The following is a 12048-nucleotide window of genomic DNA, read 5'->3' on the forward strand; positions in this document are numbered from 1 at the left end:
CCTCCTGCCTGACTACTGTGATTGGCTTTTAAGCCTGCCTAAGCAATACATCCCTGAACCACTTACATTCGCTCCAAAATGCTGACTCTGGTTTCTCACCAAGTCTCCCAGAAGGTCTTGAGTGAAAGCAAGTTTCCATTCTTGACAAGCGCTTCTAACTCAATTTGGAATCCAGTTCAAGCTCATTGTGACCCGTGCATGGTCACGTCACTAAGCAGTGAGCCATCAGAGCGGTTTCACACTTGTGTGTGCCAGGCCGATACCTCACTTTCATTGAGCCAGTGTAGAATTCACTTTTGATACGCGACAATTGTTTGAGTGTTTGGTTTTCTACAAGGTAGAACAGAGTGCACCGTTCCCAGCGGCACTGCAATGCTAGGTCGATGCGTGGAGAGAAAGGAGCAAGCTCCAAATTTCTGCCCCTCATGCCAAAAATCTGCTTAATATGTAGTCCTCATATAGAGGACATATCAGATATTAAACTGATAAGAACAGATACTACACTTGATCTTAGCCAAAGGCCGAGAAGCGATAAGCCCCAAGTGTTGGATGTCACGCCAAGCTCTTGGCACAAATCTCACTTGTTGTGGTACCCCGTTCGTAGGTGTGCATAACAATGGCTGCTGTATCACCTCCGCCCAAGCTCTCCTTTGTGGCTTCTTGATTTCTGACCTAGACAGCTCTTTGACTTTTCACAATTTCATAAGGCTCAGCCATACAGCAAAGCCTGCCAAAATATATTCAACTCATGTTTGTTCCTCTCCACGGAAGTCTTTAGTAAAGGCGAAAGACTTGTGCGTTATGAAGAGAAACCAGAGTCAGCATGGCCCTCTGTTGGAGAGCAGCAGAGGAGCCTCTCGGTCTGATCACCACCTTCACGGTAGGCCTCTCTTTGCTTTCATGTCAGATCCCAGTATGCAACATTCCCAACCCGCCCCATCTGCCAACCAAAATTATACACGTCTTTATTACCTCCTGCCCTGACTACTGTGATTGGCTTTTAAGCCTGCCTAAGCAATACATCCCTGAACCACTTACATTCGCTCCAAAATGCTGACTCTGGTTTCTCACCAAGTCTCCCAGAAGGTCTTGAGTGAAAGCAAGTTTCCATTCTTGACAAACCTTCTAACTCAATTTGGAATCCAGTTCAAGCTCATTGTGACCCGTGCATGGTCACGTCACTAAGCAGTGAGCCATCAGAGCGGTTTCACACACTTGTGTGTGCCAGGCCGCGTACCTCAGTTTCATTGAGCCAGTGTAGAATTCACTTTTGATACGCGACAATTGTTTGAGTGTTTGGTTTTCTACAAGGTAAGAACAGAGTGCACCGTTCCCAGCGGCACTGCAATGCTAGGTCGATGCGTGGAGAGAAAGGAGCAAGCTCAAATTTCTGCCCCTCATGCCAAAAATCTGCTTAATATGTAGTCCTCCTATAGAGAGGACATATCAGATATTAAACTGATAAGAACAGATACTACATTGATCTTAGCCAAAAGGCCGAGCGATAAGCCCCAAGTGTTGGATGTCCACGCCAAGCTCTTGGCACAAATCTCACTTGTTGTGGTACCCGTTCGTAGGTGTGCATAACAATGGCTGCTGCTTATCACCTCCGCCCAAGCTCTCCTTTGTGGCGCTTGATTTCTGACCTAGACAGCTCTTTGACTTTTCACAATTTCATAAGGCTCAGCCATACAGCAAAGCCTGCCAAAAATATATTCAACTCATGTTTGTTCCTCTCCACGGAAGTCTTTAGTAAAGGCGAAAGACTTGTGCGTTATGAAGAGAAACCAGAGTCAGCATGGCCCTCTGTTGGAGAGCAGCAGAGGAGCCTCTCGCGTCAGGTCACCACCTTCACGGTAGGCCTCTCTTTGCTTTCCGCATGTCAGATCCCAGTATGCAACATTCCCAACCCGCCCCCATCTGCCAAGCAAAATTATACACGTCTTTATTACCTCCTGCCCTGACTACTGTGATTGGCTTTTAAGCCTGCCTAAGCAATACATCCCTGAACCACTTACATTCGCTCCAAAATGCTGACTCTGGTTTCTCACCAAGTCTCCCAGAAGGTCTTGAGTGAAAGCAAGTTTCCATTCTTGACAAACGCTTCTAACTCAATTTGGAATCCAGTTCAAGCTCATTGTGACCCCGTGCATGGTCACGTCACTAAGCAGTGAGCCATCAGGCGGTTTCACACATGTGTGTGCCAGGCCGTTACCTCAGTTTCATTGAGCCAGTGTAGAATTCACTTTTGATACGCGACAATTGTTTGAGTGTTTGGTTTTCTACAAGGTAAGAACAGAGTGCACCGTTCCCAGCGGCACTGCAATGCTAGGTCGATGCGTGGAGAGAAAGGAACAAGCTCCAAATTTCTGCCCCTCATGCCAAAATCTGTAATATGTAGTCCTCATATAGAGGACATATCAGATATTAAACTGATAAGAACAGATACTACATGATCTTAGCCAAAGGCCGAGGCGATAAGCCCCAAGTGTTGGATGTCACGCCAAGCTCTTGGCACAAATCTCACTTGTTGTGGTACCCCGTTCGTAGGTGTGCATAACAATGGCTGCTGCTTATCACCTCCGCCCAAGCTCTCCTTTGTGGCGCTTGATTTCTGACCTAGACAGCTCTTTGACTTTTCACAATTTCATAAGGCTCAGCCATACAGCAAAGCCTGCCAAAATATATTCAACTCATGTTTGTTCCTCTCCACGGAAGTCTTTAGTAAAGGCGAAAGACTTGTGCGTTATGAAGAGAAACCAGAGTCAGCATGGCCCTCTGTTGGAGAGCAGCAGAGGAGCCTCTCGAGGTCTGATCACCACCTTCACGGTAGGCCTCTCTTTGCTTTCCATGTCAGATCCCAGTATGCAACATTCCCAACCCGCCCCCATCTGCCAACCAAAATTATACACGTCTTTATTACCTCCTGCCCTGACTACTGTGATTGGCTTTTAAGCCTGCCTAAGCAATACATCCCTGAACCACTTACATTCGCTCCAAAATGCTGACTCTGGTTTCTCACCAAGTCTCCCAGAGGGTCTTGAGTGAAAGCAAGTTTCCATTCTTGACAAACGCTTCTAACTCAATTTGGAATCCAGTTCAAGCTCATTGTGACCCCGTGCATGGTCACGTCACTAAGCAGTGAGCCATCAGAGCGGTTTCACACTTGTGTGTGCCAGGCCGATACCTCAGTTTCATTGAGCCAGTGTAGAATTCACTTTTGATACGCGACAATTGTTTGAGTGTTTGGTTTTCTACAAGGTAAGAACAGAGTGCACCGTTCCCAACGGCACTGCAATGCTAGGTCGATGCGTGGAGAGAAAGGACAAGCTCCAAATTTCTGCCCCTCTGCCAAAAATCTGCTTAATATGTAGTCCTCATATAGAGGACATATCAGATATTAAACTGATAAGAACAGATACTACACTTGATCTTAGCCAAAGGGCGAGGCGATAAGCCCCAAGTGTTGGATGTCACGCCAAGCTCTTGGCACAAATCTCACTTGTTGTGGTACCCGTTCGTAGGTGTGCATAACAATGGCTGCTGCTTATCACCTCCGCCCAAGCTCTCCTTTGTGGCGCTTGATTTCTGACCTAGACAGCTCTTTGACTTTTCACAATTTCATAAGGCTCAGCCATACAGCAAAGCCTGCCAAAAATATTCAACTCATGTTTGTTCCTCTCCACGGAAGTCTTTAGTAAAGGCGAAAGACTTGTGCGTTATGAAGAGAAACCAGAGTCAGCATGGCCCTCTGTTGGAGAGCAGCAGAGGAGCCTCTCGGTCTGATCACCACCTTCACGGTAGGCCTCTCTTTGCTTTCCATGTCAGATCCCAGTATGCAACATTCCCAACCCCCCATCTGCCAACCAAAATTAATACGTCTTTATTACCTCCTGCCCTGACTACTGTGATTGGCTTTTAAGCCTGCCTAAGCAATACATCCCTGAACCACTTACATTCGCTCCAAAATGCTGACTCTGGTTTCTCACCAAGTCTCCCAGAAGGTCTTGAGTGAAAGCAAGTTTCCATTCTTGACAAACGCTTCTAACTCAATTTGGAATCCATTTCAAGCTCATTGTGACCCGTGCATGGTCACGTCACTAAGCAGTGAGCCATCAGAGCGGTTTCACACACTTGTGTGTGCCAGGCCGTTACCTCAGTTTCATTGAGCCAGTGTAGAATTCACTTTTGATACGCGACAATTGTTTGAGTGTTTGGTTTTCTACAAGGTAGAACAGAGTGCACCGTTCCCAGCGGCACTGCAATGCTAGTCGATGCGTGGAGAGAAAGGACAAGCTCCAAATTACTGCCCCTCATGCCAAAAATCTGCTTAATATGTAGTCCTCATATAGAGGACATATCAGATATTAAACTGATAAGAACAGATACTACACTTGATCTTAGCCAAAAGGCCGAGGCGATAAGCCCCAAGTGTTGGATGTCACGCCAAGCTCTTGGCACAAATCTCACTTGTTGTGGTACCCGTTCGTAGGTGTGCATAACAATGGCTGCTGCTATCACCTCCGCCCAAGCTCTCCTTTGTGGCGCTTGATTTCCTGACCTAGACAGCTCTTTGACTTTTCACAATTTCATAAGGCTCAGCCATACAGCAAAGCCTGCCAAAAATATATTCAACTCATGTTTGTTCCTCTCCACGGAAGTCTTTAGTAAAGGGCGAAAGACTTGTGCGTTATGAAGAGAAACCAGAGTCAGCATGGCCCTCTGTTGGAGAGCAGCAGAGGAGCCTCTCGGTCTGATCACCACCTTCACGGTAGGCCTCTCTTTGCTTTCCGCATGTCAGATCCCAGTATGCAACATTCCCAACCCGCCCCATCTGCCAACCAAAATTATACACGTCTTTATTACCTCCTGCCTGACTACTGTGATTGGCTTTTAAGCCTGCCTAAGCAATACATCCCTGAACCACTTACATTCGCTCCAAAATGCTGACTCTGGTTTCTCACCAAGTCTCCCAGAAGGTCTTGAGTGAAAGCAAGTTTCCATTCTTGACAAACGCTTCTAACTCAATTTGGAATCCAGTTCAAGCTCATTGTGACCCGTGCATGGTCACGTCACTAAGCAGTGAGCCATCAGAGCGGTTTCACACACTTGTGTGTGCCAGGCCGTTACCTCAGTTTCATTGAGCCAGTGTAGAATTCACTTTTGATACGCGACAATTGTTTGAGTGTTTGGTTTTCTACAAGGTAAGAACAGAGTGCACCGTTCCCAGCGGCACTGCAATGCTAGGTCGATGCGTGGAGAGAAAGGACAAGCTCCAAATTTCTGCCCCTCATGCCAAAAATCTGCTAATATGTAGTCCTCATATAGAGGACATATCAGATATTAAACTGATAAGAACAGATACTACACTTGATCTTAGCCAAAAGGCCGAGGCGATAAGCCCCAAGTGTTGGATGTCCACGCCAAGCTCTTGGCACAAATCTCACTTGTTGTGGTACCCCGTTCGTAGGTGTGCATAACAATGGCTGCTGCTTATCACCTCCGCCCAAGCTCTCCTTTGTGGCGCTTGATTTCTGACCTAGACAGCTCTTTGACTTTTCACAATTTCATAAGGCTCAGCCATACAGCAAAGCCTGCCAAAAATATATTCAACTCATGTTTGTTCCTCTCCACGGAAGTCTTTAGTAAAAGGCGAAAGACTTGTGCGTTATGAAGAAACCAGAGTCAGCATGGCCCTCTGTTGGAGAGCAGCAGAGGAGCCTCTCGGTCTGGTCACCACCTTCACGGTAGGCCTCTCTTTGCTTTCCGCATGTCAGATCCCAGTATGCAACATTCCCAACCCGCCCCCATCTGCCAACCAAAATTATACACGTCTTTATTACCTCCTGCCCTGACTACTGTGATTGGCTTTTAAGCCTGCCTAAGCAATACATCCCTGAACCACTTACATTCGCTCCAAAATGCTGACTCTGGTTTCTCACCAAGTCTCCCAGAAGGTCTTGAGTGAAAGCAAGTTTCCATTCTTGACAAACGCTTCTAACTCAATTTGGAATCCAGTTCAAGCTCATTGTGACCCGTGCATGGTCACGTCACTAAGCAGTGAGCCATCAGAGCGGTTTCACACACTTGTGTGTGCCAGGCCGTTACCTCAGTTTCATTGAGCCAGTGTAGAATTCACTTTTGATACGCGACAATTGTTTGAGTGTTTGGTTTTCTACAAGGTAAGAACAGAGTGCACCGTTCCCAGCGGCACTGCAATGCTAGGTCGATGCGTGGAGAGAAAGGAGCAAGCTCCAAATTTCTGCCCCTCATGCCAAAAATCTGCTTAATATGTAGTCCTCATATAGAGGACATATCAGATATTAAACTGATAAGAACAGATACTACATGATCTTAGCCAAAGGCCGAAGCGATAAGCCCCAAGTGTTGGATGTCACGCCAAGCTCTTGGCACAAATCTCACTTGTTGTGGTACCCCGTTCGTAGGTGTGCATAACAATGGCTGCTGTATCACCTCCGCCCAAGCTCTCCTTTGTGGCGCTTGATTTCTGACCTAGACAGCTCTTTGACTTTTCACAATTTCATAAGGCTCAGCCATACAGCAAAGCCTGCCAAAAATATATTCAACTCATGTTTGTTCCTCTCCACGAAGTCTTTAGTAAAAGGCGAAAGACTTGCGTTTTGAAGAGAAACCAGAGTCAGCATGGCCCTCTGTTGGAGAGCAGCAGAGGAGCCTCTCGGTCTGAGTCACCACCTTCACGGTAGGCCTCTCTTTGCTTTCCATGTCAGATCCCAGTATGCAACATTCCCAACCCGCCCCCATCTGCCAACCAAAATTATACACGTCTTTATTACCTCCTGCCCTGACTACTGTGATTGGCTTTTAAGCCTGCCTAAGCAATACATCCCTGAACCACTTACATTCGCTCCAAAATGCTGACTCTGGTTTCTCACCAAGTCTCCCAGAAGGTCTTGAGTGAAAGCAAGTTTCCATTCTTGACAAACGCTTCTAACTCAATTTGGAATCCAGTTCAAGCTCATTGTGACCCCGTGCATGGTCACGTCACTAAGCAGTGAGCCATCAGAGCGGTTTCACACACTTGTGTGTGCCAGGCCGTTACCTCAGTTTCATTGAGCCAGTGTAGAATTCACTTTTGATACGCGACAATTGTTTTAGTGTTTGGTTTTCTACAAGGTAAGAACAGAGTGCACCGTTCCCAGCGGCACTGCAATGCTAGGTCGATGCGTGGAGAGAAAGGAGCAAGCTCCAAATTTCTGCCCCTCATGCCAAAAATCTGCTTAATATGTAGTCCTCATATAGAGGACATATCAGATATTAAACTGATAAGAACAGATACTACACTTGATCTTAGCCAAAAGGCCGGGATAACAAGCCCCAAGTGTTGGATGTCCACGCCAAGCTCTTGGCACAAATCTCACTTGTTGTGGTACCCGTTCGTAGGTGTGCATAACAATGGCTGCTGCTTATCACCTCCGCCCAAGCTCTCCTTTGTGGCGCTTGATTTCCTGACCTAGACAGCTCTTTGACTTTTCACAATTTCATAAGGCTCAGCCATGCAAAGCCTGCCAAAAATATATTCAACTCATGTTTGTTTCCTCTCACAGAAGTCTTTAGTAAAGCCGAAAGACTTGTGCGTTATGAAAGAAACCAAGTCAGCATGGCCCTCTGTTGGAGAGCAGCAGAGGAGCCTCTCGGTCACAGTCACCACCTTCACGGTAGCCTCTCTTTGCTTTCCATGTCAGATCCCAGTATGCAACATTCCCAACCGCCCCATCTGCCAACAAATTATACCGTCTTTATTACCTCCTGCCCTGACTACTGTGATTGGCTTTTAAGCCTGCTAAGCAATACATCCTGAACCACTTACATTCGCTCCAAAATGCTGACTCTGGTTTCTCACCAAGTCTCCCAGAAGGTCTTGAGTGAAAGCAAGTTTCCATTCTTGACAAACGCTTCTAACTCAATTTGGAATCCAGTTCAAGCTCATTGTGACCCCGTGCATGGTCACGTCACTAAGCAGTGAGCCATCAGAGCGGTTTCACACTTGTGTGTGCCAGGCCGTTACCTCAGTTTCATTGAGCCAGTGTAGAATTCACTTTTGATCGACAATTGTTTGAGTGTTTGGTTTTCTACAAGGTAAGAACAGAGTGCACCGTTCCCAGCGGCACTGCAATGCTAGGTCGATGCGTGGAGAGAGGAGCAAGCTCCAATTACTCTGCCCCTCATGCCAAAAATCTGCTAATATGTAGTCCTCATATAGAGGACATATCAGATATTAAACTGATAAGAACAGATACTACACTTGATCTTAGCCAAAGGCCGAGGGCGATAAGCCCCAAGTGTTGGATGTCACGCCAAGCTCTTGGCACAAATCTCACTTGTTGTGGTACCCGTTCGTAGGTGTGCATAACAATGGCTGCTGCTTATCACCTCCGCCCAAGCTCTCCTTTGTGGCGCTTGATTTCCAGACCTAGACAGCTCTTTGACTTTTCACAATTTCATAAGGCTCAGCCATACAGCAAAGCCTGCCAAAAATATATTCAACTCATGTTTGTTCCTCTCCACGGAAGTCTTTAGTAAAGGCGAAAGACTTGTGCGTTATGAAGAGAAACCAGAGTCAGCATGGCCCTCTGTTGGAGAGCAGCAGAGGAGCCTCTCGGTCTGATCACCACCTTCGGTAGGCCTCTCTTTGCTTTCCGCATGTCAGATCCCAGTATGCAACATTCCCAACCGCCCCCATCTGCCAACAAAATTATACACGTCTTTATTACCTCCTGCCCGACTACTGTGATTGGCTTTTAAGCCTGCCTAAGCAATACATCCCTGAACCACTTACATTCGCTCCAAAATGCTGACTCTGGTTTCTCACCAGTCTCCCAGAAGGTCTTGAGTGAAAGCAAGTTTCCATTCTTGACAAACGCTTCTAACTCAATTTGGAATCCAGTTCAAGCTCATTGTGACCCCGTGCATGGTCACGTCACTAAGCAGTGAGCCATCAGAGCGGTTTCACACACTTGTGTGTGCCAGGCCGTTACCTCAGTTTCATTGAGCCAGTGTAAATTCACTTTTGATACGCGACAATTGTTTGAGTGTTTGGTTTTCTACAAGGTAAGAACAGAGTGCACCGTTCCCAGCGGCACTGCAATGCTAGGTCGATGCGTGGAGAGAAAGGAGCAAGCTCAAATTACTGCCCCTCATGCCAAAAATCTGCTTAATATGTAGTCCTCATATAGAGGACATATCAGATATTAAACTGATAAGAACAGATACTACATGATCTTAGCCAAAAGGCCGAAACGATAAGCCCCAAGTGTTGGATGTCCACGCCAAGCTCTTGGCACAAATCTCACTTGTTGTGGTACCCCGTTCGTAGGTGTGCATAACAATGGCTGCTGCTTATCACCTCCGCCCAAGCTCTCCTTTGTGGCGCTTGATTTCTGACCTAGACAGCTCTTTGACTTTTCACAATTTCATAAGGCTCAGCCATACAGCAAAGCCTGCAAAAATATATTCAACTCATGTTTGTTCCTCTCACGGAAGTCTTTAGTAAAGGCGAAAGACTTGTGCGTTATGAAGAGAAACCAAGTCAGCATGGCCCTCTGTTGGAGGCAGCAGAGGAGCCTCTCGGTCTGATCACCACCTTCACGGTAGGCCTCTCTTTGCTTTCCATGTCAGATCCCAGTATGCAACATTCCCAACCCGCCCCCATCTGCCAACCAAAATTATACACGTCTTTATTACCTCCTGCCCTGACTACTGTGATTGGCTTTTAAGCCTGCCTAAGCAATACATCCCTGAACCACTTACATTCGCTCCAAAATGCTGACTCTGGTTTCTCACCAAGTCTCCCAGAAGGTCTTGAGTGAAAGCAAGTTTCCATTCTTGACAAACGCTTCTAACTCAATTTGGAATCCAGTTCAAGCTCATTGTGACCCCGTGCATGGTCACGTCACTAAGCAGTGAGCCATCAGAGCGGTTTCACACACTTGTGTGTGCCAGGCCGTTACCTCACTTTCATTGAGCCAGTGTAGAATTCACTTTTGATACGCGACAATTGTTTGAGTGTTTGGTTTTCTACAAGGTAAGAACAGAGTGCACCGTTCCCAGCGGCACTGCAATGCTAGGTCGATGCGTGGAGAGAAAGGAGCAAGCTCCAAATTTCTGCCCCTCATGCCAAAAATCTGCTTAATATGTAGTCCTCATATAGGAGACATATCAGATATTAAACTGATAAGAACAGATACTACACTTGATCTTAGCCAAAGGCCGAGGCGATAAGCCCCAAGTGTTGGATGTCCACGCCAAGCTCTTGGCACAAATCTCACTTGTTGTGGTACCCGTTCGTAGGTGTGCATAACAATGGCTGCTGCTTATCACCTCCGCCCAAGCTCTCCTTTGTGGCGCTTGATTTCCTGACCTAGACAGCTCTTTGACTTTTCACAATTTCATAAGGCTCAGCCATACAGCAAAGCCTGCCAAAAATATTCATTCAACTCATGTTTGTTCCTCTCACGGAAGTCTTTAGTAAAGGCAGAAAGACTTGTGCGTTATGAAGAGAACCCAGAGTCAGCATGGCCCTCTGTTGGAGAGCAGCAGAGGAGCCTCTCGGTCTGAGTCACCACCTTCACGGTAGGCCTCTCTTTGCTTTCCATGTCAGATCCCAGTAGCAACATTCCCAACCGCCCCCATCTGCCACCAAATTATACACGTCTTTATTACCTCCTGCCTGACTACTGTGATTGGCTTTTAAGCCTGCCTAAGCAATACATCCCTGAACCACTTACATTCGCTCCAAAATGCTGACTCTGGTTTCTCACCAAGTCTCCCAGAAGGTCTTGAGTGAAAGCAAGTTTCCATTCTTGACAAACGCTTCTAACTCAATTTGAGTCCAGTTCAAGCTCATTGTGACCCCCGTGCATGGTCACGTCACTAAGCAGTGAGCCATCAGAGCGGTTTCACACACTTGTGTGTGCCAGGCCGTTACCTCAGTTTCATTGAGCCAGTGTGAGAATTCACTTTTTGATACGCGACAATTGTTTGAGTGTTTGGTTTTCTACAAGGTAAGAACAGAGTGCACCGTTCCCAGCGGCACTGCAATGCTAGGTCGGCGTGGAGAGAAAGGAGCAAGCTCCAAATTACCTGCCCTCATGCCAAAAATCGCTCTGTAGTCCTCATATAGAGGGACATATCAGATATTAAACTGATAAGAACAGATACTACATTGATCTTAGCCAAAGGCCGGCGATAAGCCCCAAGTGTTGGATGTCCACGCCAAGCTCTTGGCACAAATCTCACTTGTTGTGGTACCCCGTTCGTAGGTGTGCATAACAATGGCTGCTGCTTTATCCTCCGCCCAAGCTCTCCTTTGTGGCGCTTGATTTCTTGACCTAGACAGCTCTTTGACTTTTCAGAATTTCATAAGGCTGCCTACATAAAGCCTGCAAAAATATATTCAACTCATGTTTGTTCCTCTCCACGGAAGTCTTTAGTAAAGGCGAAAGACTTGTGCGTTATGAAGAGAAACCAGAGTCAGCATGGCCCTCTGTTGGAGAGCAGCAGAGGAGCCTCTCGTCCTGATCACCACCTTCACGGTGAGCCCTCTTTTGCTTTCCATGTCAGATCCCAGTATGCAACATTCCCAACCCGCCCCCATCTGCTAACCAAAATTATACACGTCTTTATTACCTCCTGCCCTGACTACTGTGATTGGCTTTTAAGCCTGCCTAAGCAATACATCCCTGAACCACTTACATTCTTCCAAAATGCTGACTCTGGTTTCTCACCAAGTCTCCCAGAAGATCTTGAGTGAAAGCAAGTTTCCATTCTTGACAAACGCTTCTAACTCAATTTGGAATCCAGTTCAAGCTCATTGTGGCCCCGTGCATGGTCACGTCACTAAGCAGTGAGCCATCAGGCGGTTTCACACACTTGTGTGTGCCAGGCCGTTACCTCGTTTCATTGAGCCAGTGTAGAATTCACTTTTGATACGCGACAATTGTTTGAGTGTTTGGTTTCTAAAGGTAAGAACAGAGTGCACCGTTCCCAGCGGCACTGCAATGCTAGGTC

The 12048-nt window shown here is 46.8% G+C and overlaps 24 non-coding genes across 24 annotated transcripts; all 24 read right to left on the reverse strand.

The window, feature by feature from the left end:
• Positions 1-342: 342 nt before the first annotated feature.
• Positions 343-533, reverse strand: LOC124853641. Its single transcript, XR_007033981.1, has one exon. It is a non-coding gene; the product is annotated as a U2 spliceosomal RNA (small nuclear RNA).
• A 177-nt stretch (positions 534-710) lies between these two features.
• LOC124853512 lies at positions 711-821 on the reverse strand. Its single transcript, XR_007033854.1, has one exon. It is a non-coding gene; the product is annotated as a U5 spliceosomal RNA (small nuclear RNA).
• A 496-nt stretch (positions 822-1317) lies between these two features.
• On the reverse strand, positions 1318-1506 carry LOC124852858. The gene has a single exon (XR_007033279.1). It is a non-coding gene; the product is annotated as a U2 spliceosomal RNA (small nuclear RNA).
• Positions 1507-1684: 178 nt separating this feature from the next.
• On the reverse strand, positions 1685-1796 carry LOC124853404. The gene has a single exon (XR_007033747.1). It is a non-coding gene; the product is annotated as a U5 spliceosomal RNA (small nuclear RNA).
• Positions 1797-2295: 499 nt separating this feature from the next.
• LOC124852915 lies at positions 2296-2481 on the reverse strand. Its single transcript, XR_007033332.1, has one exon. It is a non-coding gene; the product is annotated as a U2 spliceosomal RNA (small nuclear RNA).
• A 176-nt stretch (positions 2482-2657) lies between these two features.
• On the reverse strand, positions 2658-2768 carry LOC124853513. Its single transcript, XR_007033855.1, has one exon. It is a non-coding gene; the product is annotated as a U5 spliceosomal RNA (small nuclear RNA).
• A 499-nt stretch (positions 2769-3267) lies between these two features.
• Positions 3268-3456, reverse strand: LOC124852842. The gene has a single exon (XR_007033263.1). It is a non-coding gene; the product is annotated as a U2 spliceosomal RNA (small nuclear RNA).
• Positions 3457-3631: 175 nt separating this feature from the next.
• On the reverse strand, positions 3632-3741 carry LOC124853501. Its single transcript, XR_007033843.1, has one exon. It is a non-coding gene; the product is annotated as a U5 spliceosomal RNA (small nuclear RNA).
• A 493-nt stretch (positions 3742-4234) lies between these two features.
• On the reverse strand, positions 4235-4424 carry LOC124852787. Its single transcript, XR_007033210.1, has one exon. It is a non-coding gene; the product is annotated as a U2 spliceosomal RNA (small nuclear RNA).
• A 175-nt stretch (positions 4425-4599) lies between these two features.
• Positions 4600-4712, reverse strand: LOC124853330. The gene has a single exon (XR_007033673.1). It is a non-coding gene; the product is annotated as a U5 spliceosomal RNA (small nuclear RNA).
• A 498-nt stretch (positions 4713-5210) lies between these two features.
• LOC124852747 lies at positions 5211-5400 on the reverse strand. The gene has a single exon (XR_007033170.1). It is a non-coding gene; the product is annotated as a U2 spliceosomal RNA (small nuclear RNA).
• Positions 5401-5577: 177 nt separating this feature from the next.
• Positions 5578-5688, reverse strand: LOC124853481. Its single transcript, XR_007033823.1, has one exon. It is a non-coding gene; the product is annotated as a U5 spliceosomal RNA (small nuclear RNA).
• Positions 5689-6188: 500 nt separating this feature from the next.
• LOC124852745 lies at positions 6189-6375 on the reverse strand. The gene has a single exon (XR_007033168.1). It is a non-coding gene; the product is annotated as a U2 spliceosomal RNA (small nuclear RNA).
• A 176-nt stretch (positions 6376-6551) lies between these two features.
• Positions 6552-6661, reverse strand: LOC124853666. The gene has a single exon (XR_007034006.1). It is a non-coding gene; the product is annotated as a U5 spliceosomal RNA (small nuclear RNA).
• Positions 6662-7161: 500 nt separating this feature from the next.
• LOC124854154 lies at positions 7162-7354 on the reverse strand. The gene has a single exon (XR_007034402.1). It is a non-coding gene; the product is annotated as a U2 spliceosomal RNA (small nuclear RNA).
• Positions 7355-7525: 171 nt separating this feature from the next.
• LOC124853948 lies at positions 7526-7637 on the reverse strand. The gene has a single exon (XR_007034263.1). It is a non-coding gene; the product is annotated as a U5 spliceosomal RNA (small nuclear RNA).
• Positions 7638-8124: 487 nt separating this feature from the next.
• On the reverse strand, positions 8125-8312 carry LOC124852811. Its single transcript, XR_007033233.1, has one exon. It is a non-coding gene; the product is annotated as a U2 spliceosomal RNA (small nuclear RNA).
• A 178-nt stretch (positions 8313-8490) lies between these two features.
• On the reverse strand, positions 8491-8602 carry LOC124853405. The gene has a single exon (XR_007033748.1). It is a non-coding gene; the product is annotated as a U5 spliceosomal RNA (small nuclear RNA).
• A 494-nt stretch (positions 8603-9096) lies between these two features.
• On the reverse strand, positions 9097-9285 carry LOC124852768. The gene has a single exon (XR_007033190.1). It is a non-coding gene; the product is annotated as a U2 spliceosomal RNA (small nuclear RNA).
• Positions 9286-9459: 174 nt separating this feature from the next.
• On the reverse strand, positions 9460-9571 carry LOC124853778. Its single transcript, XR_007034117.1, has one exon. It is a non-coding gene; the product is annotated as a U5 spliceosomal RNA (small nuclear RNA).
• A 498-nt stretch (positions 9572-10069) lies between these two features.
• Positions 10070-10260, reverse strand: LOC124854425. The gene has a single exon (XR_007034669.1). It is a non-coding gene; the product is annotated as a U2 spliceosomal RNA (small nuclear RNA).
• A 177-nt stretch (positions 10261-10437) lies between these two features.
• On the reverse strand, positions 10438-10551 carry LOC124853830. Its single transcript, XR_007034166.1, has one exon. It is a non-coding gene; the product is annotated as a U5 spliceosomal RNA (small nuclear RNA).
• A 497-nt stretch (positions 10552-11048) lies between these two features.
• LOC124853040 lies at positions 11049-11230 on the reverse strand. The gene has a single exon (XR_007033444.1). It is a non-coding gene; the product is annotated as a U2 spliceosomal RNA (small nuclear RNA).
• Positions 11231-11402: 172 nt separating this feature from the next.
• LOC124853436 lies at positions 11403-11514 on the reverse strand. Its single transcript, XR_007033778.1, has one exon. It is a non-coding gene; the product is annotated as a U5 spliceosomal RNA (small nuclear RNA).
• Positions 11515-12048: the final 534 nt, after the last annotated feature.

This window comes from Hippoglossus stenolepis, chromosome 10, assembly GCF_022539355.2.
Source record: "Hippoglossus stenolepis isolate QCI-W04-F060 chromosome 10, HSTE1.2, whole genome shotgun sequence".
NCBI classification, from domain to species: domain Eukaryota; kingdom Metazoa; phylum Chordata; class Actinopteri; order Pleuronectiformes; family Pleuronectidae; genus Hippoglossus; species Hippoglossus stenolepis.